General features: G+C 35.4%; 1 long non-coding RNA gene across 3 annotated transcripts in view; it reads right to left on the reverse strand.

Moving 5' to 3' along the window:
- The window catches only part of LOC125392952 (uncharacterized), a 381816-nt gene that overhangs the window by 260261 nt on the left and 94087 nt on the right, over window positions 1-27468 (reverse strand). For all 3 annotated transcript variants that reach the window (XR_015735775.1, XR_015000619.2, XR_015000624.2), the window contains exon 3: window positions 21651-21698. This is a non-coding gene — a long non-coding RNA (uncharacterized LOC125392952). The remainder of the gene's footprint in view (window positions 1-21650; window positions 21699-27468) is intronic.

Consider the following 27468-nt stretch of genomic DNA (forward strand, 5'->3'; position numbering starts at 1 on the left):
GTTTACCTAAGACAATCCCTAATGGCCAATAAAAGTCCTTAGAGGTAGCTCTTTACCGTGTGTGTAAAGTTCTTAGAGGCCTATTTTATAAGGCCAAAATAAAATGTTATATATAATGTAATCTATACAATTTCTTTTATAGTGGTGTGTTAATGAGCCATGACACAGTAACTCTTTTTATCATGCTTTAAAATTAAACAGAAGCATAGCTGGTGATTTATTTCCCCCCTATTTGGCTTTTTGTACGTGTGCAATATCACTGAAACTCATTTAAATTCTTGTGAGTTGGACTGCAATTTAAGGTCTGGAAGGATTGATTTTATTAAATATCTTTTGTTTAATCAAAAATCCTGAACACACATGAATATTTCAAACCAGTATCCTTTTAAAAATTTCAACCCTGGGTTGTTAATTACCATAGTGAAGAAAATGTACAAAAGGGTTTTACGTTAAAATCAGTCAGCAAGTTAATTGAACAAGCTGGACTCAAAAGTCGTAAATAAACCAGTTTTATTTTTACCACTATCTTTTACTCATGTTATTGTGAATCTACATGCTTTTTTTCCCTCCCGCGGCAGGGGCGGGGTGGTGGGTTGGGATGATCCATGGCTTTGGTAGGCATCTTTTAAACATTGAGATTTACAATGTGGGCTAGTATTTTGATCTCTTCTTGCTGGACTTGACTGGCTTAGTAAATGCAGAGGTGAATAAGTCTTGGGGAGAGTCCTTCTCCCACAGTCCAGCAGCTTGAGGACCCTTCACAGTGACACCGGCTCCTGGCTACACAAGAGAAATGGGGAAGTGAAGGTACAAAGTGGGTCTGACAGAGACGACAGTTGTCTCCGGTGCCGTTGACATTTCTCATAAGACACTTTGTGCTTTCTTGTGAGCAAAGGCCACTCCTTTTAGTACAAAATAAGTCCCTGCATTTTTTTTTACCAACTAACATATGGAACTATAATATCTTTAAAATACATGGATAAATATTCTGTAAGTCTCAAAATCAGGGTCAAATTGGGAGGAGGTCTCATTTATTGAGAAAAACTCCATTAACATCTCTCTCTCTCTGCCTCCCCTCTCTTTCTCTCCCCCTTTCTCTGCCCCCCAGGGTGTGTGTGTGTGTGTGTGTGTGTGTGTGTGTGTGTGTGTGTGTGATTTTAAAAGTCTGTATTTCGAAAGATAACACTACATGATAAAAATTACAGATTTCGTATTTGCAAAAGGGATCTTCAAATCATGACAAAGTTGTCATAATTTGATGATTTAATTATTTGTTTATTTATTTGCTTGTTTGTTTTACTGTTTTGGACACAGAGCAAAGTGAAGTGGAATAATAATATAAAATATCAGAAGATTTATCCAACTAAACTAAAATTCAAGGTGAAACCTCATGCAAATGAAGTGAGGCATGCTGGGAGCTTCAACTCATTTATGACGACACAAAGTGGGAGGTCGTCAGATTCTACCCTTCACATGAACAGCAAACCTTTCGGATAAATTGTGTGAGAGAGGCCACGACTGCTCTCCTTGCTTGAACCAGATTGCTGTAAAGTTCTCCAATGAGAAGCTGAGCAAGCCAAATGAACGCCAGAATAAAGTACCCACGGTTGAAGCTCTTTGGGGCTTTAGGAGAGGGATTTTTTCCATTAACACTTAAACCAAGCCGTACAGTAGCTCTGTGGCTGTAGCATGGATGGATTTCCAACGTGAATGGGGCGGCGGCGGTGGGGGTGGGGGGACAGGCAAGGCAGCTATGAAAATGCTGACAGAAAGCTGGCAAGAAAAGGAGTTAGGAAGAAAGGGACACTGAAAGTCAGAAAGGTCCTGTAGTTTCAGTTCTCACTCAGAATAAGTCTATTAACCTAGACAGCCAAACTGAAGATCTTGCCTAGAAATAGAAAGCACACACAACTGTCTCAAAAACTGAAACTTCAATTTGCTGCTTATGAAACTTATTTTATGATAATAGATATGCTTTGTGCATTCATGTCCATAAAAGCACATAATGTCAGATAGAAATAAAATATTAGCCTGATATGAAAATGATTTGCTCTAATCATATAAATTAATCATATAGTTATTAAACTAGAAGTCTGAATGGATAAGGGATATTCTAGATTTAATACTGGTTAAAGAAAGAAGCATTGAATTGATTGATTGAGGATGTGTCACAGTATCATCATATTGTGGAAGATATTCACTATTTCTACTTCTCTGTTATTAAACAAATCTTCACACATTAAAAAATGCAGGAAAGCTATGAAATATTCTTCACAAAAGTCAACACAATTTAACAATAAAACCAATAAGGGCAGTACAACAACAAAATTCACAAATTGCTCTCACTGATGAGTGTAGCGCAATATCTCTTAAACAGATACTACTATCTAAAACAAGAAGCATAATTTGCATTTATATACTTCTTAGTATACAGTATGTGTATAAATTATATTTAGAAGATGAAAAGAAGAAAAACTAACCCTAAGAGAATAGGTGATTTCCTCCTCAAACAATCTAATTCTGTGATTATTTTTTATAAATTAGTAGATAATAGAAGTTAGATTTATAATCACAACAGGGGTGTTTAAGCATTTACTTGTGGGAAGTAATGAATTTCACTTGATTCAAAGAAAATGTTCCTCAGTGTCCGCTTTTGCAACACTTTCCCTTCTCTATCTACTCTTTCTCCTATTACATTCTGTGGATTTATAATCCTGCAATACAATGTATACTTCCCTTAGTCAATATGTCTTCCCCTAACAGAATGGAAACTCAAGGAACAGACTATGCTATATGTACTGCTGCCTGCTCAATATTTGTATATTCTCTGTCCCTGATACGGCTGTTCCTTACATGTGTGCTTGACAAGGTGGTACTATTGAAGGCGTCATCTGTCCCTGATATGACTGTTCCTTACCTAAAAGACAGTACTATTGAAGGTGTCATCTGAGAGTGGTGGCTTTCAAAAGAATCTTCATTTTCTTAACATTCTAAATAGCAATAAAACTAATATTTGGGATAAATGACTGGAAAAACAAAATTTAGAATCAAATGTCACATTTTATTTTTCTAGAAATTAACTATTTTACTGTATTTTCAAAATATTTGTTGAGGCAAATTTAAGATGTAAAAGATGTTTACTGTACCATATTTAGTTTAATAGAACTTTAATTGAGAACTTCTAACAGGATTATATTTCTTATTTAGGTTTCCTAAATAGATTGTTCATTGTGTAGTGAAAGTGAAATCTCTTCACTTTTTTTAAAAAATCTTTTAAAAAAATAAATTCAGGGACCCAGTAAACTGAGGAGAATTCATTGCTCTAGGTTGCCATAGAAACCAATGGAAACAACCATATTTGAGCCCTAACTATGTACTTTGCAGTTTAATGATCCAAGTAAGTCTACTGTTTCAATTAATCATTTTTTTTGTCTGCTTCTGAATTCACACTATAAAGTTTTTCCATACTCCTTTAAGAGTTCCAAAACCCTCAGTGAGTAGTGGTGCACACCTTTATTTCCAGACCTGGGGATGGAAAGGCAGGCAGATCTCCCAGAGCTAAATAATGAAACCTTGTCTCAAACAAACAAACAAACAGTGCTTCGAACAAGCTGTGCTATGAAGCTGTGGGATGTATGGACTTCATACACAAGAGAACTCATCAGTAGTTTAATGTCCCTTAGTTAAATCTCTAACTTCTTTGTACATGGTGCTGTTGATGAAGGTATGACAGGCAATGTTTTTCACCTTCCCTCCTATTCACCCGATTAAAGTAAAGTGCACTATTCCTAATTGAAGAACTTCTATTTCTAATAATGATGGAAAGAATGTTGTCTTGGGCTAATGCCTGTCTTCCATTGTGTCGTCGGGAGAAAGTTGATTCCACTGTAAGGATGTAGAAAGTAACAACAGTCTTTAAAGGAAGTTACAACTTAAAAACTATTTAACCGATATGATAATATTTTGAAGATTTAATTTGGGGGCTAGCCATAGCAGTGTATAAACTGTGTGAAGGCCGATAGATTAGAAGTTCAAGGTCATCCTTTGCTATATAGCAAGTTGGATGCCAGCTTGGGATAGCCAAAACCCTGCTTCAAAATTAAATTAAGAGGATAGTGGAGAATGTACATAAACGTGATAGAATTAAAGTGTGGAAGTCTTCACTTACCAAGATTAAATCCGTAGTATATAGTTGTTTTTAGGTATGAAAAACACATTTTACTAATTATAGGATTGACTTGGGCCATCAATTCTGAATGATTTCTAAAATTGTGCTGGGTTTAGAAATGTTCATGTATTCCCACCAGCAATGCAGGAGTGTTCCCTTTACCCCACAGCCTCTCCAGCATAAGTTGTCATCAATGTTTTTGATCTTGGTCATTCTTACAGGTGTAAGATGGAATCTCAGAGTTGTTTGGATTTGCAGTTCTTTGACGACTAAAGATGTTGAGCATCCTTAAGTGTCTTTCAGTCATTTTAGATTCCTCTGTTGAGAGTTCTCTGTTTAGTGCTGTACTCCATGTTTTTATTAGATTATTTGTTTTACTGATGAGCAATTTCTTCAGTTCTTTATATATTTTAGAAATCAGACCTCTGTCTGATGTGGAGTTAGTGAAGACCTTTTCCCGTTCTGTAGGCTGTCGTGTTGTTTTGTTGATTGTGTCCTTTGCTTTACAGAAGCTTTTCAGTTTCAGGAGGTCCCATTTATTGTTTCTCTCAGTGTCTGTGCTACTGGGGGTTTATTTAGGAAGTGGTCTTCTATTAATTTTATTTTTAAGTGACATTTTGGTGGAAACCCTAACTTGGTTATCTGGAGTGAACTCTTTTTACAGAGAGTGCACAATTTACATGCTATTTACTGTTTTGTAGTTTATGGCCATTTTGATCATAATATGAGGAGATCTTCGGTAGAATGAAATAATGATGCACTCATGCGATAACTGAGAGCTGATGTAGGACAGAAAAAGCAACTGTATAGCATATACAATCCATATGTTTTAGGTATTTAGTCAAGCAAATTAAAAAGTCCAGGTAAATAAATAATGAGTCAAAATCATGAAATGGATTAGGAAAAAAAAATAGGACTTGAAATGTAAAATCTTAAACTACTAAAACAGAGGATCCATTTATCACATTGGAGACCTAGCAACTTGCTTAAGCTGTTGTCTCCAGCCAACATGGAGCTCAACGTATCAACCTGAACCCATCAGAATTTGAAGGAATGTAATATGAACGGTACCAGGCTTGTTGTTTGTAACATGAAGACCGGCTAGTTGGGGTTTTGTGCTGGCTCGTTTGGGTTTTCTGTCCTGCATAATTTCCACAGCTGTTTAGCCCCAAAGAAAATCACACAGAGATCTCCATAAGTTATAAAACTGATTGGCTCATTATCTCAGGCTCCATACTAGCTCTTGTAACTTATATTAACCCATTGTTCTGATCTATTTTTGCCATATGACTTGGTACCTGTTTTAGCTGGCAGCTCACATCTTACTTCTTTGGAGTCTGGGCAGAAGTGGAAGGAATCAACTTCCTCCTTCCCAGAATTCTCCTGTTTTCATTGCATCATTTCTATTTCCTGTCTTGTTTTCCTGCCTATACTTCCTGCCTGGCCAATCAGCGTTTATTTAAAACGTGATTAATAGATTACAGACAATTCTCCCGCACCAAAGGAACTTCTAAATACATCTTTAGGAAATGTATGGTCTATCAGCTACATTGACAAGCCTGACACTAAACATTTAACAGAAATATTTGCTTTATCACACAATTTGGAAGAGTTCTATCCATGCATTTGACCCTGTGCACTTGACCTTAGAACATGACAAGGGCAGAAGCATGTGGTGGGAAAGGGTCTTACTTTCTAGTGAACAGGAGTTAGAAAGAATCTGGCAGGAAGGTCCCAGCCATAATGAACCCTGAAGGCTGTGTTTACTAGCTGCTATTTTCTCTATATGGGTACTGACTCCTAAAATATCTAGCAAACTCCAAAACAGTACCATCACCTGGGAGTTAAGTTTTAATAACATTGAACACCCTTATATTCAAACTTAATACATGTCATGAATAAAGTATCTTTCCAAGCATCATGTATTCAAGAATATTAGTAAATACAACACAGAATGAGCAGAGGGGCTTGTCAGGGAACAAAAATCATTATTTTAAAAAGAAAAAAAAATAAAGGAAGGAAAAGAAAACCGATCAAGATCAGAGTAATTGCTTCCTTAATCACAAGGAAGAGCATTCACTCCAGAGCAATTTGTTCCCTGTCTGTTAGCATGGAAAAGAGGATTAGTAAGCTCACCAAGGACAGAGTGGGAACTGTTTACTAAGTGAGCAAAGGGGAAAGAATTCAATTTCTTCATCATGTACTCTCTTATAAAGAGTTGGCCTAAGACATTATTAGGAGCCAATTTTTAGGAGAGGGCATGCTGTGGAAAGGGAGGGAAGGAGATTAAAGAATATTTAAAGAAATTTTTCACAGTTCTGCCATACTTTGGTTACCAAAGGCTTACAAGAAAATCTCCTTTCTTTATTTTTGCTAAAACTTTAGTATACAGCTAAAAATTCTGTATGTAATATATACTACTTGATGTATGCAAAATGTACATTTACTTAGAAAATAACATGAAAGTCCACATGTATAAAAATGTGCAGTCCGTGTTCAAGATGAGGATTGCAAATAATTTCTCTATTTTCTACTCATTTAGATTTTTCTGTGTTGTATGACAAACACTATTTGTACAAAACTAAGATATTTAAAAATATGTCATAACATTTCATTATTTTTATTATTGTCTCTAGTATTATATTATTTGATATATTTGACATAATGTGGTATCAATTATCTAAAAATCTAAATTTTAATTGCATGTTTCATTTGGTAATATCTGACCTATAATCCATTTCTCTACCTAATTTTTTTAAGTCAACAACTTTTTGCTAGTTCCCAGAACTTTTACCACAAACAAAATTTAAATTATACTTGAATAGTTTTTATATTCACAATCTTGAAGATAAATAATCTAAAATCAACTTAAATCATTATATTGAGTACATAATTAAAAAACAAGATTGACATTTTATTTGGAGGAAAATGCTTGTAGGTGGCAACCAGCAACAAATAAAATAATTTTGTGTTTCCTATATGATAATGAGAAAAAAGACTGTAACCTCACAAGATGAAAAAAACTTGGTAACCTTTTAAACACTAACAGTGGTTTTTGTCCACTGCTCACTAGCATGTTAGCATAGCCAGACACAAAACAGCCATGTAAAAGCAAACCAGTTTGTTTTATGAAGGAAAGTAATACAGGTGATTGGATTTGAAGTCCCAAGTGCTAACTAAACAGTTTTAGAAGGATCTATAAGTGCTAATATCTTCCTGCACTTTCATAATCTAAAAAGTCAGTAAACAGAAACAAAAGGCTCCTCTCTGAAGTCCGAGCAATCTGGGGCAGCAAGGCAGACTGGCAATGTTTGAAAACACTTACAGAGGCAAAACCAGAGCTCAGGCAGAGAAAGTTTTAAAATGAAATGTCCATTGTATTTGTCTGTGACTGTAGCTCAGTAGTGGAAAAGTAGTCACCCATGACATGTCCTGGGCTCTATTCCTAGCATATCCGACAAAACAAAAAAAGGCCTTATGTGTTTGTTTTACATTTTTTGTTGTTCCTGTTTTGAGACAGAATCTCCAGTAGCTCCTCAAAGCCGGTAGGAAGCTGGGAATGTCCTTGAATTATTGATCCTCTTGCTTCTCATAGCAAACACTCGTATGACAGGCATGCACCATCATCCTGATCTTCAACATAGTTGTTCTAAGAAGTTAAAATTCACCTTTCGATCCCAATCTCATTCATGAGAACTTCTTTAGGAGTAAGCAATGTGGTCTAATACACATTAATTTAAGAATATTTCTACTTTATGATTCCTAAAACTGAGATGACTTAAGGCAAGAAAACTTTTAATTGATGTGAACAAGAATTTCTATCCAAAAAACTCACAGACTGTGGATTATGACACACTTGCAACCATTTCCTCTTTTAAAAAGCTCACAGACTAAAATCTTTGTTCAGGAGAATATGCAGCACTTTCAACACTTGCTTGCGATGACCGTATGTGCAGCCAAGCATAAGGGAGCGTTTAGGTTTGCGTTTGGGAAGTTTCATGTGTCACTCATCAACACTGTTCCTTTTCCAGGTATGATCCTTATAAATTGGGGGTTTATAATTTCTGATTTGTTGAGAATTTTCAAAGTTATATTTATAGACATTTTGTGGGGCTTGATAAAAATGAAACTAAATTGCCTACAGAAGTATTTACCTGAGATGATTATGTAGGGCAATTCATGACTTTGTTATTGCTTGTGAATATGTTTTTGTATTTGTTGTTGTTTATTTCTTTTTTATTGATTTTTATTAAGCTCTAAATTTTTCTCTGTCCCCTTCCCTGCTTCTCTCCTCCCCTTAAACCCTCTCCTACGGTTGCCATGCTCCCAGTTTACTCAGGAGATCTTGTTTTTTTCTACTACCCATGTAGATTAGATCCATTAATGTCTCTCTTAGGATCCTCATTGTTGTCTAGGTTCTCTGAGATTGTGATTTGTGGGCTGGTTTTCTTTGCTTTATGTTTAAAAACCACTTACAAGTGAGGACATATAATTGTGTTTCTGGGTCTGGGTTACCTCACTCAAAATGATGTTTTCTAGCTCCATTCATTTCCCTGCAAAATTCAAGATGTCATTTTTTTTTTCTGTGTAGTATTCCATTGTGTAAATGTACCACATTTTCCTTATCCATTCTTTGGTCGAAGGGCATTTAGGTTGTTTTTAGGTTCTGGCTATGACAAACAATGCCACTGTGAACATAGTTGAGCACATGTCCTTGTGGCACGATTGAGCATCCTCTGGATATATACCCAAAAGTGGAATTACTGGGTCTTGAGGAAGATTTATTTCCTAATTTTCTGAGAAATCACCACACTGACATCCAAAGGGGCTGTACCAACTTGCATTCCCACTAGCAATGTAGAAGTGTTCCCTTTACCCCACAACCTCTTCAGCATAAGTTGTCATCAGTGTTTTTGATCTTGACCATTCTTACAGGTGTAAAATGGAATCTCAGAGTTTGATTTGCATTTCTCTGATAACTAAAGATGTTAAACATTTCCTTAAGTATCTTTCAGCCATTTTAGACTCCTCTGTTGAGGAGTTCTCTGTTTAGGTCTGCAGTCCATTTTTTATTGGATTATTTGTTCTTTTGATGACCAATTCCTTGAGTTCTTTGTATATTTTGGAGATCAGACCTCTCTCTGATGTGGGATTAGTGAAGATTTTTTTCCCATTGTGTAGTTGTTGTTTATTTCACTGACATATTTTTATTTTATTTTTTGAGAATTTCATTCACAAATATAGTGTGTTTTGATAAGTCAGTTTCCTTCAGACTTGGTGAAATAGTTAATTAATATCTATAAAATGGGAAGTGAGGCAAAGTAAGAGAGAGATTCATCTTAAATTTATATTGCATTTAAACTGTTTTATGTAAAAACATATGTAATTACTGTTTAATTCTCATGCTTATATTGACTACAGTATCGATATATTTTTAGTTAAATATTTTCTTGTTTCCTTTAATTTATCACAACTTTCTGGCTTTATCTTTAAAGATGAAACAGTAACACAATCAGCTAAACAACCACCACCTAAAAGAGTGCCTTTTCTATGCATCTCGGGTGATGGCAGTTGTCTCAAGTTCTTTTGGTAATATCCACAGCGAGATGTTCCATAAAGAGAATCCTAAGACCTGACATGTTGAACATTCCTATGTTGAAACCTAATCTCCAAGGTGACAGGATTAGAAAAGTGGAATCTTTGAAGAATAATGGGGGCTTGGGAGTGAAGCTCTCAAGAATGAGATCGATGATCTTAGTGAGATCAGGAGACACCAACGTTCTTCACCATGTGAAAAAAAGTGAGAAGATCCATTCTTTAAAGTGGGAAGCCAGGTTCTACCAGTTAGAAATGTGCCATCTCTTTTTCTTGGAATCCCTTGCTTTCAGAACAATGAGAACCAAGCTTGTCTTTTACGAATACCAAAGCTGGGCATTTTCTTATAGCAGTGTAACAGTCTAAGGCAGCTACTGAGTGTTCACTGAATTTGCCAAAAATAATGCCCACAGGTATTTTCTTGTCTTGTTTTCTCTATGAACTATTTTATCGTTATTATGCTGAAAAGCTTTGAGCTTGTGGACATAGCTAAATGTGTCATTGCTGTGCTGTCTCATTTTTATTTTTACTACATTGCAAATAAGCAGACCCTTGAATTTCATTTGAGGCTCACAGTTTGTATATAACAAAATACAGTTTCTGCATGATTGTTTTGTTGCTACAGTCATCTTTAGGTGGCAAGATAGCTTGGGTCTCAGTATCCAGCCCCTTTATTTAGAAATTGTTTTCTCTCTGAATATTTATTTTATATAATATATTTATTTTACATAATATGTAAATATATTCATTGTTTACACATATGAATATTTCATGAAGTAGCTAAATAAATATATGTATAGACAACATCACAGAATAGACTTTCTTAATCACGGTAAATATGTATTTCAGTGGAACTGGTCGCATTTATATTGCTATACATTGATTACCACTATTGATCTCCAAACATCTATATTATCCACATTGAAACTCTGCACTACTTAACAGTAAGGTCTCACTGCTCCCTTTCCTGTACCCCAGTAACCACTAGTTATGGTATTTTTCTTTAGGTATTTGACTTTCTATGTACCTCATATACTCGAAATCTTAAAATGTCTCTCCTCTTGTTTCTGCTTGTTTTTCATAGCATAATGTTTGCAAAGATCTGTCCTATGCAAGCATGTAACAGGATCTTCATCCTTATTTAAGACTGAAAACACCTTAAAGCATGTATATGACATAAGTTTTTCTCAGTGATAGCTCAGGTTTTCTTCCCTTTGGGGAATTATTGTAAATAATGCTTTTATGAATGCAAATGTTCTACTATATTGCTTTTAATCCCTCTCTGTGTATATGCTGAATATCTGTCTTTTGTTGCTGCAAGACATTGGAATTACATTTTTAGAAGCAGATCTCAGTAATTCCTTGATTCCCTTTTTACTGCATCAATCTGAATTCCATCACCCAAAAAGAAAATGTAATAATCATATTCATAGGCTGCGCTGCGCTGCTCAAGCTCCTTAGATGGCCCTGGCTTCTAATCTTCCTGCTGTTCTTCCACCACCCGAGCCTGGCTTCCCAACCACAGAGTTGCAGAAATTACTTTCACTGTAAAACACCATAAGAATAAATGTTCAAAAGGCAAATTAAAACATCTCTATTGACACCCCGCACATAAGTAAGCATTAATAATATCAACTCTGGTTACTTAGGGCAACTCTGGTTCTAACTCATAATTTGAAGTGTTCATAATATATTCCATGTTACTCTGAAGTTTACTACCGTGCACAATAAAATAAAAATTGGTGCACTTCACAGAAAGCGTTGAATCCTGGGGCCAAAATGAAGAAGTACCAACTTATATGGACTTAGGATCCAATTTTATGGAAAAGAAGTGTTTTCCATGTAAATGTATACTTTTTTCTTTCTACTAAACTGCTACAACTTTTAAGATTTTGCACATATGAATATTGCTCTCATATTTTAATAATGCATCATGAAGGATGTAAGTTATGTAAAATTATTGATGACACAATGATTTCAGAGTTCAAACACAAACAATGTGATTTGTTTACAACATGAGACATTTTTATGACCCATTTTCCCCCAAAGAATGCTTGAAACTTCATTAGGTTTACCCAGAGTCTCTGCCGTTTCATGTTCATGTGGCTTATTTACGCTGTGCCATGATATGGATTTTATGTTTAACTTGATGCATCCCCCTTCCCATCTGCTCTTGATCCCAGGTGATAGAGAAAGAGGAAGGTAAATAATCGCACCATTTCTTTAATATCATTCTTTGTTTCCCACATTCAACTGAATTTTATTACTGAATCATTCTGACTTCTTTACTTACTTCATCCTTCAGTGAAACCTCACGGTACCATCTTTCATTGAGATTTACATAATATATTTCTTTTATGGAAATGTCAAAATACTCTCTGCACTGAGCGAACTTTCTAGGGCATATGCTCATAAGTGCCTGCATGTTTACTTTGTGACATATATTGGTAATTCTGGAATTTATGGCTTACTGGGTTCTACATATAATATGAAATTATAATTACTATTTTCTAATATATAAATATATCTTATTTTAAGTCATTTACTTCCTATATGAGTCTCAAATACTTCTCTGACTCTACATATCTTTATACAAATGATGGAGGTAGATTCAATGTTCTTAATATCCTCTGAGGTTATCTACAAGGTAAGCAGATTGTTATTGAATGTTTTTTTTTCAACAGATCTTTGAATGATGTAGTTCCTTACATTTTAAGGAAATTTAACAACATAGTGTTTTCTAGCAAATGGTCTTTATTTCTGCATTTTCTCTGATAACTGAACCAAGGGTTGTAGCTATTCAAATTATGAGTGGCCATGGACAGCCAGAGAGCATCCACATCATCGAGGCATGATTTTTAGCCCCTACAGTCTCAATCTGCATTCCACCAGATCCCCACCATATAATACAGTGGCAATGTGGTCTTTGAGCAGATTTGATGTAAATTATTTTAGTTTCTGACAGTCATTTTTGAATATAAGGGAAACCACTTGAATTCAAACATGTAAAGTGAGAACTATTCTTTGAGAAATACTATTTGAAGTTTTGTTCTTCCCAACACGAACCCGTCAGATACACAGATGAATTCTCTACCCTTTTGTCCCCTACTCTGCTTTAACTATTAACTGAACAGGCTACTGCTTGATTATGTGTTCTGAGGCTGCTTCCCGGGTTTGCTGTTTAACTCCCTGAAATACACAAGCTGCACATTGCGCTTTTTATGTCCTGACCTGCCTTGTCTCAGACAGTATAGGTGGAAAGACAAGGATTATTTGCTGCCACAAGAGGGCAGTAACAACAATTTAATATAACAAATCATGCCCCAGCTCATCACAGGCAGAGGACAATAATGACTCTGAGGGTGAGATCTCAGGACCTTCTGATTTTAATAGAAAGAGCAAAGACTTAGAGACAAATTGGTGAAAAACTTTATTGACATTTACGTTTCAATTGCGCTTTACAAATGTTTCAAGATTTAAAAAGTCTCGCTTGTATGCCTTACTCCTAACTGTGAGAACAGGGTATTGTAAATAATTTTTTCTGGTAAGATCTTGAAAATAGATGGGTGTGTTTTAAAAATAAGACTCCTTAAGCATAAATATTGAAAGCACCTTATTGAGGATTTAAGGCCTTTTATTTTTTTCTGAGGACATGCATACATGACTTCTAAATACAAATGTTCAGGATTGTCATGGAAAATCATGTGGGATTGCAAAATTCATATTTTACTAGGTATCTTCCTCATAAATACTCTATGAGGACCATAAGAAATACCCCACCGAAGTTAAATAGTAGAAGAAACAAGAGGAGTTCATATAAAATGATGTCTGATTTCAGCACATACAAATGCAATTCTATTGATATCCTATTTAGCATTTAAATATGACTGCTTGCCTGCTGAATGTTTTCACATGAATATTTAACAATTTTCTTAAGGAATGGGAAGGGAAGCTTTTTAATCAAACTGTAAGTTCCTTTGGGGATATAATTATGCAGTCTCATTGTAGTCTTGATGTTGCTAGCGATGAGAAACACATGTTAATGTTGATCAGAGCTGTCCTATAATGACCTATGCTAGACTAGCAAGTACAAGGCCAATGCTTCTCTGCTATGTCAAGCAGCTTGACCTATCTCTTTCTGAGTGGTCATTGACTAATACTTATAATATCTAATAAGATGTGAGAGCAAGAGAAATTAGAGATATTAAAACATCCATAATGTATTATTTGAGTCAATATACATAATATCACAAAGTCAAGTGAAGTTTATAAACATTTCTAAAAGTCTTATGTTTTGTCATGGGTCTCTGGCAAGTTTCAGAAGCATCTCGTCACTGGATCACGTTCAAACAGCCCTGGTCTAGATTGCCTCTTAGCAGAAACATATTGATGGTAAGTGAGCTGGATTCTAAAGCAACTAAACCATAGTAAAAATTGATAAGCTGAGTCCAAAGTAGAAAATGTTTTACATGAAGTTCTACCTAGGGTATCTTGATTTATCAATGGCACGGGTTTCTACTTTTCAACAACAACAAAAAGTTTGTTTTATTTAGCTATGCCCAATGATGTATTTGATTTCTTCCTAGAACTATGCAGTGAGGAAGACACAGTTGGGCAGTGTTGGCACATGCCTTTAATCCCAGCATTCAGGAAGAAGCAGGCAGATCTTTGAGTTCAAGGCCAGCCTGATGTACAGAATGACTTCCAGGACAGTCAAGGTGTGCGATTCCCCTCTGTATGCTGTGAACACCATTGGTTAATAAAGAATTGTCTTGGACCTCTACAGGGAATATAGGTAGGCAAGGGAAGCTAGACTGAATGCTGGGAAAAAGGAGACAGACTCAGAGAGAAGGTAGCCCCGCTGGAGACAGATGCTGGACTTTAGTTGGTAAGCCAGAGCCACGTGGCGATGCACAGTTTAATAGAAATGGGTTAAATTTCTAGTGACAGAGACCTAACTAGTGGCCTCCTCCAACAGACAGAGAAACTCTGCCTCAAAAAATAAACAAAACAAACAACAATCCCCCCAAACAAACAAACAACAAAATGAAAGTAAAAATAAAACAGAAAAAAAACAAACAAACACCCCAAAAGAAACAAAAAAATTCACTAAAACAGTGGGTTTTCACAAAGCACAAAATAGAGCCTACAGTGTGTCACTGCCTGACAAACAAGCCAGCTGGTATCTCTGAGCAAGGACTGACTTGATCTGTGCTATGGGGAGGGGTTACTGTAGTCTGTCCCTATTCCATTGCTTACTCTCTGCCTCTGCATCCTTACGCTCAAGTACCTTATTTTTAACTGGAGTTGTTTGTACCAGTGACCAAGACCACATATAGAAATTCAAACTTGATAATAGTAGAAAAAACTTAAATTTACATTGTGTTCTCACACAATCTAACAGTGTCTAGACAGCAGCTTGGGTATTTATGAATGCTACGAAGAGCATGAAAGGCCAAATAAACTACTTTTCAAAGTGACAAGTTTCGGAAGGCATCTAAGTACTGGACCAATGGCAGATGGCCCGAATTTACAATGTTTTTGCCTGAGCCCTTAGTCCTGTTTGGCATTTGTCAGATTAATTCTTGTAAAAAACAGTTATTTAATTTCAAAGTTATTCCATAAAACAGGTACACATCAACACCTACATAAAGTTTGAAAGCGTTGGGACTTCTCAAACTCAACTTTCCCAACAGAGTTTGTAGCTAAAATCCACAGTGAGTTCTGTATGAAGTCTCACACTCCTCATGTGAGGCCAATCTGAACCTCAGTTCTGTTCTACCTCAAACTTGGATTTAAACGAATATACTCATTTATGATTTAACTAGAGATATTTACTAAAATGCAAGTATAAAGAATCATTTTGTATTTCCAAACATTTGTAATAGTTTTAAGGATAGATATATATTTCCTGTATTATTTTCTTCCAATTTAACACACAACATGAAAACATACCCAGTTTGTTTATGCACCAGAGAGGCTAACATACACAGGTTTCTAAACTGCATAAATTCAGGTGCTGGAACTAAAAGAGAAAACTAGAACACTTTACCCTTCTCCATTTGGCTTTATGGTTGTTTTATTAACTAAAGTGTGTGTTTAAATACACAAATCAATATGTGAACCTCTAGTTAAAATGAGCTGGTGCATCACTTTCTCAGGCCAAACACAAGCAAGAAAACAAAACGAAACAAGTGAAAATATCACACCCATAATAAAAATAACAATAAAACACTACTGAACTCTGCATTCCATAAAACCTTTTTTTTTTTAAGTTAGCAGCTCTCAAAAAACTAAAGAAGTAATTGACATCTTGTCAAAGGAACTCACGGTGAACTAGTTTCTAGTTTCCAAATACTGTTCTGCATCCATCCTAGCATTTAATGATGGTAGAATGCTTTTGCAACTTTTTAGTAACATAAAGTAACTTGTCTGCATGGGTGTATAGTCCTTAGCCACAAATATTTGCATCATTTTAAACAAGGCATAATAACTATCTTGATTTCTAAGACATGAATTTCAAAGATCACAGTCATTGTTATGAGTAGTTCTGCATATGTGTATTTCATATGTATCAATGATGATTGAGCATTAAAATATGCACAATAAAGAGCAGAACACTGAATATATCTAAATTCAAGGACAACGATAGGAAAAATAAAGTAAGTGGTCACACATGGCAGTGAGATAAATGAAAGAAGGCAAGTCATGTCTATAGCTTACTTTTGAAAATAGAAACAATGCAAATTTACACTTTGTACTGTTTTAGAAAGAGCTTTTAACTATAAATTGTGTAACTTTTTCAGTGACTAAGGCATTAAAGGTTATGTATATGCTCTCCTTAAACAATTCTGAAGTATGGTGGTCTCTCCAGTCAAGTGTTTAATATATGGCTGCAGTGAGAAAAAGAGAGTTGCACTCACATAGCATTTAAAGGGGATGGCGGCTGGCATTTTTCCTAAGCCTTCTAGTCTAGCTTTTTTTTTTTTTTTTTTTTTTTTTTTTTCATTTTTGGGTTTTCGAGACAAGATTTCTCTGTAGCTTTGGAGCCTGTCCTAGAACTAGCTCTTGTACACCATGCTGGCCTCAAACTCACAAAAATCTGCTTGCCTCTGCCTCCTGAGTACTGGGATTAAAGGCGTGTGCCACCACAGCCCGGCTAGTCTAAAAAACAATAGTAAAGATGCTGAAGAGGAAGAGGTTAAAATTCAGCATTTACACAGCACTAATCACTTGTCAATATTGTCCTAAAGTTTCCATACATTGCTTAATTTTGCTTAAATGGCTGCTGCGGGTCATTTGATCACACTGTGACACCCCAAGACTGTGTTCATAAAGTTAATCTTGAACCAGGGGGCAGAACCAGAGACTAGCTGTTCAGAATTTGCCATAGAGAAGTCAGGAGTACAGATAGAGAAGACACACAGGAAGTAGCAGGGAGGGACGTAGAAATTTCATAATCTCTTCTATCTGGGAAGTGTTAAGAGATGACAAGCTGGTTGCTCCTCCATAGCTTCTTTGATCTGTCAGGTGTTTAACCCAATATCTGACTCCCAAGTCTTTATTGATAATTGAACAACTTTGATAAAAACAAAAATGGCCATTGTACACATCAGCTTAAAGCAACACTAGTTACCTGCTAAAAATCAAGTCAGTCAAAAATTCTATTATAAACAAGGAAAGGGTCTTGTTGAAGGCTGCCAAAGGTTGGAGAGTAATTCTCATTGAGGGATATGGCAGTTGGTAGGTTATTTATGCCCCAGTGAATGGCCACTCACCTATGCTTATATGGAAAGCACTAACTGAACTCAACGGACTATTAATAACAATAACAATATAAGGAGAACATGAAGTTGAGGCGCAGACAGTTGGCTACCATATAGGAAGTTAAAGAGAGATAGTGGCAGATTAATGTGACCAATATACATTAGGTAAGTGTAGGAAACTTTCAAAGAATAAAAATATTATTTTAAAAATTAAATAAATTTTAAATCGTTCACTACAGTTCATTCTGCTCAAAAGCACCTACTGTACACATGCTCATTCTTCTAGAAGACTGCAATAACTTCTCAACTGATGTGGGATTCTCCACTGTATTTGGTGAATATGTTTCATTACTGTTGGTTAATAAAGAATTCGCTTTAGCCTATGACAGGGCAAAATAAAGTCAGGCAGAAATCTGAACAGAGATAGAGGAAAAAAAAGTGGAGTCAGGGAGATGCCACATAGTTTACACCATGTAGCTGCCAAAGGAGAAAGATGCCAAGTCTTACCAGGAAGCCATAGTCTGTGACGATACATATATTAATAGAAATGGGTTAATTTAAGATGTAAGAACTAGCTAGGAATACTCCTAAACCATTGACCAAACAGTGCTGTAATTGATCTAGTTTCTGTGTGATTATTTGGATCTGGGCATCTGTGAAATGAACATGCAGCCTCAACTTATGTATCCTTGCTTTAGGCTCTTTCCTCTACCGCGGTGAATCACTTAAAATGTAAATCAATTCATACCCTTCATCAAATGCCTCAAATGGCTTCCCTTTTAACACCTATTCAATACTCCAGGGCCAGAAAAATGGCTCAGCAGGTAAATGTGTTTGCCACCAAGCCTTAGGCTTGAATTTGATCCTCTGAACCCAAAAGGCTGAGGAGAAAAATCAATTCTGACAGGTGGTCATATAACTTCCATGCTCATGTTTTATACACACGCACACACATACAACAGGAATGAATAATTGTAATAAAAAGGAAGAAAACTATTTTTTATTTGATACAACAGGGCCTCACCTTGACTCCTGATCGCTTCACTTTTGCTCAAAAGAATTTCATTGTTCTCTCCTTGCAAAGCAGTCCTGCTTTTTCCCTCTGCTTGTAGTGTCCCTTTCAGAATAACAAACACAACATATCCTATATATTCTGTCTTCAGATCTCTTCTCAACTAATACTAATTTTCCTTAGCATCCTTTTCAACTTTACTCATTTTATTCACATATTTAACTTAATCAAAAATATTTGTTTAATTTTTTTCTTATTTAATATCTCTTCTCTCTGCACTTTCTCTTTGTTTACCACCTATATGTAAGAACTTGCTTCCTGGTCTTGTATCCCCTGCTACAACCTTAGCATTTAGAAAAGAACCTGGTTTTTAGTAAGTGTTTAATAAATATTGATGGTTTAAAGTGGCTCATTCTTGTCAACTTTGTCGTCATGCTTCAGTGATGCTGAGTCGGCTTGATCCACATTTCTTGCCTTGGATTTAGACTCAAAGCTAACTACATGCCTTGCCCCCACCCCATACACACAGACACACAGTCCACTAAAGCTTACTCTGAAAAGTTTCACAAACACACCATCTACCACTGTTTTACTTCTATGTTAAAACTTAAATTCTGAAAGATTATAGAACCCATTTTTTTATATGAAGAACTTAAGAAATAGCTCATAGTATGATAGGCACAGGATATCAACGTATTTTTGATTTTGTTAATATCATATAAATAAAATACTAAATATTGCTATAATACCATTAAATATTTGCAGTGACTGAATGTAAAATACAATACATTGACAATATGTTAATACTAAACATGTTATTTTCTTATGAAATGTTGCTCTAAATAGCATTTTTGATAATATTCTTTACTAAACAATATTATTTATTATTTTACTGTGTTTACCTTCCTTGAATTTTGATCATTTGACAACCCCTTAGATTGTCTGTTTCTGCTCTGATTTCACACATCATCATGGTATCATAGTATCCGTCTAGAATCTCTCATGAGCCAGAGATAGAAAATTGTGAAGCTAATTCTCTTGCTTCTCTTTCTCTAATTCTTTCTTTTGATGGCATAGTCTTGTGATTTTTTCCCCTCTAGTAATTGTGAGAATCCGACTTCCCACTGAGCAAAACAGTACATGTTTTACTATAGGAATCAAAAGGGTTTTAGATATCAATCCTACACCATACAGCAGTGAAGGAATATGCTTCTAAGTAACTAGGGTGGTAACTCCCTGATTAATTACAGGCACCAATCATTTCCTTGTGACTGTTACACATAGAATCAAAGCAACCATGAGATTTTCTGTTCATTGTCATTTTTCTAGTTGGACATGGAATAGACAGATCATTATTAAGTCTTGTATATATATTAGTCTTCAAAGCCATTATGAAAACTAGGCTGAAATGTATTTAGTGTTCTACCATCAAGAACAAACCACATAAGCAAATGCACATCTTTCCTGGTGACAAGAGTTGCATGAACTTGCATCTTACTTTCTGAGCACAGAAGAGAGAGCACCATGGTATTGAGGCAAAGGGACACATGCCATGTTCTGTCACTGGCTGCCCCAGCATAAGGATGGCCAAAAGAGAAATTGACTTGTGTTATGACATTTTCTCAATTCATATTTATTTTGAGTTTTATTAAGGATTATTTATATATTATATTTCTATGTATTTGAATATTTGGTCATACTTAAGCAATGTACTTATATATGCTTATATGATTCATTTAAAATTATTCCAAATTATGTTGGCTATAACACAAAATTACATATCTACAAAATAATTAATGATATTTGTTACATGTTCATAAAGTCTTTTGTGTAATAAATATACACATATATACACATGTTCATATATCTAAATTTACCACCTATTGATTTGACATTGTTTTTCGTTTTTGAACAAGTCATTAAATGTCTATTTGTGTAATAAAATTTATGAATAAAAAAACATTTAATGTCAAGAGTGGACATAATTTTGTTTAAATAAAATGGCATTTTCTGAAACTGGAGGTCAATTCAACCAAAACACACACTTTAAATTATCTTAATGATTAAGAAGAAAATGTTCAATATTTGGGCTGGAATACACTTCACTGATAGTGTACTTACAAGCACATGTCAGGTACTAATTTTATTTTCCAGCACCAATAAAAAATTTACCATAAGCCAGATGGTGGTGGTGCATGCCTTTAACTCAGCGCTCGGGAAGTAGAGGCACGTGGATCTTTGTGAATTTGAGGCTAGCCTGGTCTACAAGAGCTAGTTCCAGGACAGGCTACACAGAAACCTTATCTCAAAAAAATTACAATATTTTTACCACCTATTGCACCTAAGATGTCTTCTTTTTGATGTCTGTCTGTCTTTCCCTCCATCTATCTATCTATCTATCTATCTATCTATCTATCTATCTATCTATCTATCTATCACCTATCACCTGCATATCTAATCTATCTGTCTGTTTCTTATCTGTCTATGACAGAAAACAGTATATGCATCATTTAAAATTTTATTGCAAATAATAAACATATAAGGAGTCGTGATATCTAAAACAAAAAACAAAACAAAAACAAAAAACAACAGCAGTACATGAGGATTATCTGTAAGCATCTTATTGCACCTAAGAGTCTTCTGCTATCAATACAGAAAGAGCTGCTATCACCAAATTATATTACATTTAATTAGTAGATCTTCTGTCTGGCCACCTTTAAGTCCAACATGATTATTATTATTTTCCAGACAGTTCAGGGAAGCAACAGGTTGGTGTTGATTTACTGTCACTGTAATCAAAGCATTAAATCCAAAAGGAAAATAAATCTTTCAAGGAAAATGGACATTGAATGGGAAAGTAATTACTTTTATTGACATTCTTCAAAAAGAAGACTGCACTGCAGGCTTCCAAATTCAAAAACTACTACGTCGAAAAGTTGAGTTAAAATGTTTTGGCTTGTCACAAATAAATTGCAATCTAGGGATCTGGTTCAAATTTGAGATCCTATGCAGACCTATAAAATTAGAATGTGAAAAACAACCCAATAGGGTATATTGTGTATTTCCGTGCAACATTAAATTACAGAACTAGAAAACATTTAAGACTTACCATTATTTGGGAGTTATCCTTTCTTAATGGAACCTTAACAATCAGTACCTGAAAGAAAAAGAAATAAATTGAATTATTACCCACCTTAAAATATGCCTTAACTAGTATCCAAATTGTTCACACTTATTTTTAAAGAGGACTTAACACTCAAGCATCCTTACTAAAATAAAGTTCAAATAGAGTTAACAATTGAACTTTAATATCTGACAGATGAAACACCCCGAATATAAACATAGATGTAAAATATACAAAAAGGCTCTTTACTACTAATAATCAATTTTCAACACTGAGCTTTTACTTCTTAAGTCTGAAAACATATGACTCACAAACATCAAAATTCATGAGAATATAAAACTATTAAAGTAAGTCAACCATAGTTAGGTTTTTATGAAGTTAAGTCATAAAGGTGTTACTGTGATTATTGTTTATTAATAAAATTATTTTAAGAATGAATTATTGGCTTGTAGACAAATGCACAAAATCCTGTCAATGATGTGTTCAATGTCTATAATTATATGAATATCCTTTTAAATATCAGGCTTAATATGAAAATCTAATGGGTTAGACTGCAGTAGTAAATCTACTCTTTCAAGTACATTTTCAACATTTAAAAATAAATCATTTCATAAACTTTGTTGATAACTCATTTATTTCCACTCTTATTTTATCTTATATCCATCCAAAATAATTTATGCATAACAGAGTAGAATAATTTAAAATGAAGTGAAGACTTGAGAGTTTTACAGATCACTTTCAAACTCTGTTCCAAGCGGCAAATATTAACAAGATGATTGATGGGCCAGTGCCGTTTTTCAGACAGCAGAATGTTAATGTAAGCAGTCGAAAGCATGTTTTCCTCTGTTGACCTAATTCATTCAGAGTTGGCATCATATTTGGAAACTCAAACATTTAGTAAGGCTAGTCTCCAGACCATGAAAATACAGAAAAGTTGAATGGAAAATTATAACCTGATGTTTCATCGTTTTCATTTCAAGCTGATACAGTCTACTTTTCTAACTAAAAGTATGTAAATACTTAAATTATATGTAAATGTATATATACACATATTATGTTTATTCAGTGAATAATTAATTTCTTTAAAATTTTTAACTTTACTGTTGTTCTGTGACTATGTCTGTGCTTGGGTGATGTGTATGTGTGAGTGTAGGTATACACATGCCACAGTACATGTGTGGAGGGAAGGGGTTACGTTGTTAAGTTGGTTTTCTCTTTCTGCCTTTACATGAGTTCCAGGGACCCAACTCAGCTCATCTCAGTACCTCATGTACAAGTAATTCTTGATCTGCTTTAAACTAATACTAAATATTGATAATAAAATCATTGTATTGCTAAGAACTGAGTACAAATACATTTACATTTATTGAATAAAAAGATATAAGCATCACTGGTTTGTATCTTGAAAAAGTCACAGGGGGAAATAACTCAAAATGCACAATTAACTGTCAGTGGCTATAATTTCCTTTTAAAAGCTCCTTAAGTAATGTCTTCTGCATATAAGTTTATCTTTGGTCTGTAGGCAGGAAAAGGTTATCTCTGTGGAGCACCAATTAATGATCCACTTTTTCTTCAAGACAGGGTTTCTCTGTAGCTTTGGCGCCTATCCTGGAACTAGCTCTTATAGACCAGGCTGGCCTTGAACTCACAGAGATCTGCAAGCCTCTGCTTTCCAAGTGCTGGAACTAAAGGTGTGCACCACCACCAGCTGGCTTATGATTCACTTTTTATACTGGCCATGATTCCAAATTCCTGATTTGAAAATTATACTCCAATGTCTTAATATTGGTCTATGAAGCTGTATATGAAACCTGGTAAATATCAAACAATAATTGCAGATAATTATTCATTGATTAGGCAGGAAGTGATCGGCTGGAAATCTGGCGCAATCAATTGTGTGACCAAACTTTTAGAAATAGCAGCATCAGGATAAGACAAAGATCTTAGAAGTTATAGGTCTAGAATTTCTTTGATCTGTTAACAACCCTTCTCTTGGAGGATTGTACTTTATCTGTTAACTACCAGCAAGCTCATCTTCCTCTGCGATGAAGCTTTCTTTAAAGACACATGGCCATATTCCTCAAAAAATAGGGAACAGAAACTTCCTCCAAATTACTGCTACTGGATATTTTGTTTTGTTCATGATTATTAAAAAATCCTATCCACCTTTGCAGCAATTGTTTTATAACTTCCTTTTTAGAGATTTTTGCCTTTTATTTTAATTCATTAAACTACCTGGTAGTGAATTGTATAAGAAAACACAAACAACTCCCAACTCTTTATTGTCAATGGTCAAAATATCAACAAACATTTCTAATTTCTTAAAGGAGCAAAAAAAAAAAATATTCCTTGTTAATGGAAAAGAAGACGGCTCAGAGTCAGGTGTTCCTCTTTGTAAGGGAACCTGATGTTGGAGGCATTCTTTCCGCTGTGCTTGAAATCAACAAGCTAAAGTTACAAAAGAGTATTTCTCCCTCACTCTAAATGCCATTTTGAACTGGCATGAAAGTGGTACTAATTATAGTAGTGCAGGCAAGCAGGAGAGCAGGGGAGCTGCCATGTTAAATATGGAAAAAGATTCAAATAAGGGGAGTTGGCAACCAACTAGTCTGGCTGCAGCACCACGCTGCTTGGCCTCAAGCAGTCTTCTCACTCCACCTAAATCATAAGAGGGTTGGGAAATGGAACACAATTTTCTCATGTGCCCTAAATAGGAAATCACAAATACTTGATACTTGAAGTATTTGTAATTCATCATTCACAATTTAAGGTGGGAATTTTTTTCTGTTTTGAGTAGTTTATCCTAAAGTTGTGGTATATCCTGAAAATATACTTTTTGAAAAAAAAAGGCAGAACAATTTAATTTGGCTTTAAATGACATTAAAATAAATTCTATTTGAGTGAAATTAAATCCGTTCTAATTGCCACAACTCAGAATATAAGCAGGGAAATCCAAATACATAAACTCTATGAGCAATCATTAAACTTGTTTTGTGCTGGAATATCCTTTACAATGTACAGAAAAATATTTTAATTTATATTGAAACACTACAATACACTATCAATCATTTATGTAAATTAGTGGAATGAACCATTTAAACAATGAGTTAAAACGTGGATCTCAGAACCACAGCTGTTCTTATTTACTTTGCCTGGTATTTGAGTGTGCAACCTACATTTTAAAATGTACCCACTTAATTCTGATACACAGTCCTTGAGTTCTGGGACCATATTATGAACAGTGATACTATGGCCGGTTAGCTTCAGGAAGCGTGTGCATGAACTAGACCTGGAAGAGATCAAGAAGTGGTTTCACTTTAGGGAAAGCTTTATTTACTTCCTAAAATTCTTTTAGGAATAATGTATCAAAAATACACACATAATGGTTCCCAACACATCTATAAATTCAACAAGGAAGGGAGATGAGGTTGGAGAATAACTATTAGCTCATTCTCAGCCTGGGCTTCAGAGTAAATCATGGATAGCATAGCATGAACTACAATGTGAAACTCGGTCTCAAATTAAACCCAAAGGAAAATTAAAAATTAAATTAAAAGCAAAAACGCAACAAAAGACTATCTGTTTTGATCTCAAGAAAACCCAACGGCAGTGCAGACAGTGCCTTCTTGTTCTGAATGAGAACTTCGAAAACCTGGTGTGTTTAGCCCCCATTTCAGTTACAAGGAACAAGGAGAATCCATTCTTTCCAAAGACTGCTCCTAATCCAGATTTGTAGTCCAATCTAGTCTTCTTTTCTGAACATGAAACTCATGTATCTAACATCCCACTTAGCATTTGCACTTGGAAAAATTCAGTCCACGCCCAAGATCAGACTCTAGGTTCCTCTGCAAACCTGTTTACTAGAAGATATTTCAGTCTTTATCAATGTTAACCACTCCTTAATTTACTTAATGCTCAAACCTTGGAAACCAAGTATGATTCATTTTTTGCACTATTTAGTTAAGAAGTATTTCCTTAATCACTTTTTATATCATTTGGCAGAGGCTGTGCTATCTTTTAAGAGTCCTAACAAAGTTTAATCACTTCCAAACACAATTTTGTGGTAAACAATAACTAAATATTTATCGTTGTGAAACATGGGGATGGAAAGGGAAGAGAAGGGAAGGGAAGGCAATACAAGGAAAGGGAAGGGGATAGGAAAGAGAAGGGAAGGGAAGGAAAGCGGAGGGGAGGAGAGGGAAAAGGGAGGAATAAAAAGTAAGGAAGAAGTCAGAGGGGGAAGAAGACAAGCAGCAACACAAAGAAGACACAAAGGAAGGAAGGCACAAAAATGGAAGGACAGAAAGAAGGAAGGGAGGGAAGGAGGGAGGAAGGGAGTGAGGAAGAAAGGAAGGAAGAGGGGGGAGAAGGGGAGAATGGAAGAGAGGGACAAAATAAAACCTAGGGATAACGACTCCCCAGGCCACAGCTTCTCAGTGTGACATGGTGCATGATTAGCAGTTGTGAGGAAACTAACACAGTGCCTGAGAAGGGATGAGTCCAGTAGCTCCTGGTACGATGGGAGTGGAGGATCCAAGCACATCATTTGAACTTCCCTCATCCATCCAGCACATATGACAACCTCTTTACCACCGCCCAGAAAACAAGGAGACCTCGATCTGATAATGTCAATGCCCTGCCCAAAGACTTCTGATGGACTCAGTAAGGTCTTAGATCTTGACCGAAGTTCATAGCGTACAGATGTGCATCCAGATTTTTCCTGGAAACACCTACTACCCATATCTGACGTATTTCCCTTAAACCACCATGGTCTCTTCTCTCATCTTTGAACTTGCCAAATAGGTCTCATGTCATAGTCCTTACACTTTCAGTTCCCCATGTTAGTGACACAGTCTCCCATTAGGTATTTTATTTTAGTCTTGACCTTTGAATAAATGTCACCTAAGAAGGAAAATCTATCCTTAGCTTGAGACATAAAATGGCACAATGACCTTCAGGGTTTAATCCTTCAGCTTGCTTTATTTTCCTTCACAGCATCTTTTGCCTCCAAGCATCTATGTATATATATAGATAGTTACCACTACCAGTATTTATTAGGATCTGTCTCCTTAAGGGCATACTTATTGACTCAGTTTCATTGCTAATTCCCATGACAGTGTCTATCACATAATGAAGTAATAAAGTCATATTGACTAAAGAGGCACAAGATATACAAGGAAATAAGCCAAGGTAGTGATTCCAGGTAATGAAGAGTGCATGGAGCAAGTGAATGAGAGGAGCAGATGATTCATAGGCAGGGGGCAATGCCTCATGGGTGATGGAAATCTCAGGAAGCTTTCATTAAGCTAAGGTAAGAATGGCTATACTAAGTAGCCAAACATGTCATGAAGAAAAACTAATAATGGAATAAAAGAAAGACTACATCTTTGTGAATGATTTAAAGGTATTCTAAAAGTAGTAAAAATATAAATCAATTGTTAAATGCACTTTCTAAAAGCTCAGTGAGTCACTTTTTATACAAAGGAGGAATGGAATATCTCCTAACCCCTTCTCCAAGCAAAGGTAGAGCAGTGTGCTGGAAAGCACATGGAGAAATTTAGATTCTATAAAGAGGATTAATCTTTTAGGATTGGCATTTGCAAATATACTGGCTATATTTTTCTCTGGCCATAAGCATGAAGAACAGAGTCTGAGTTCATTATTTTCATCATTAAGAAGAACTCAACACTCACAGAAATGAACATCCTATCTAAGAATGGAGGACTGACTAAATAGTGAACCAGGCCTAGCTTTCACAGAGCACACTCTACTGTGTTCACTGAGGGATGCTGCCTTAGAGAAA

This window comes from Myodes glareolus, chromosome 2 (assembly GCF_982192425.1).
Source record: "Myodes glareolus chromosome 2, mMyoGla1.1, whole genome shotgun sequence".
Lineage (NCBI taxonomy): Eukaryota > Metazoa > Chordata > Mammalia > Rodentia > Cricetidae > Myodes > Myodes glareolus.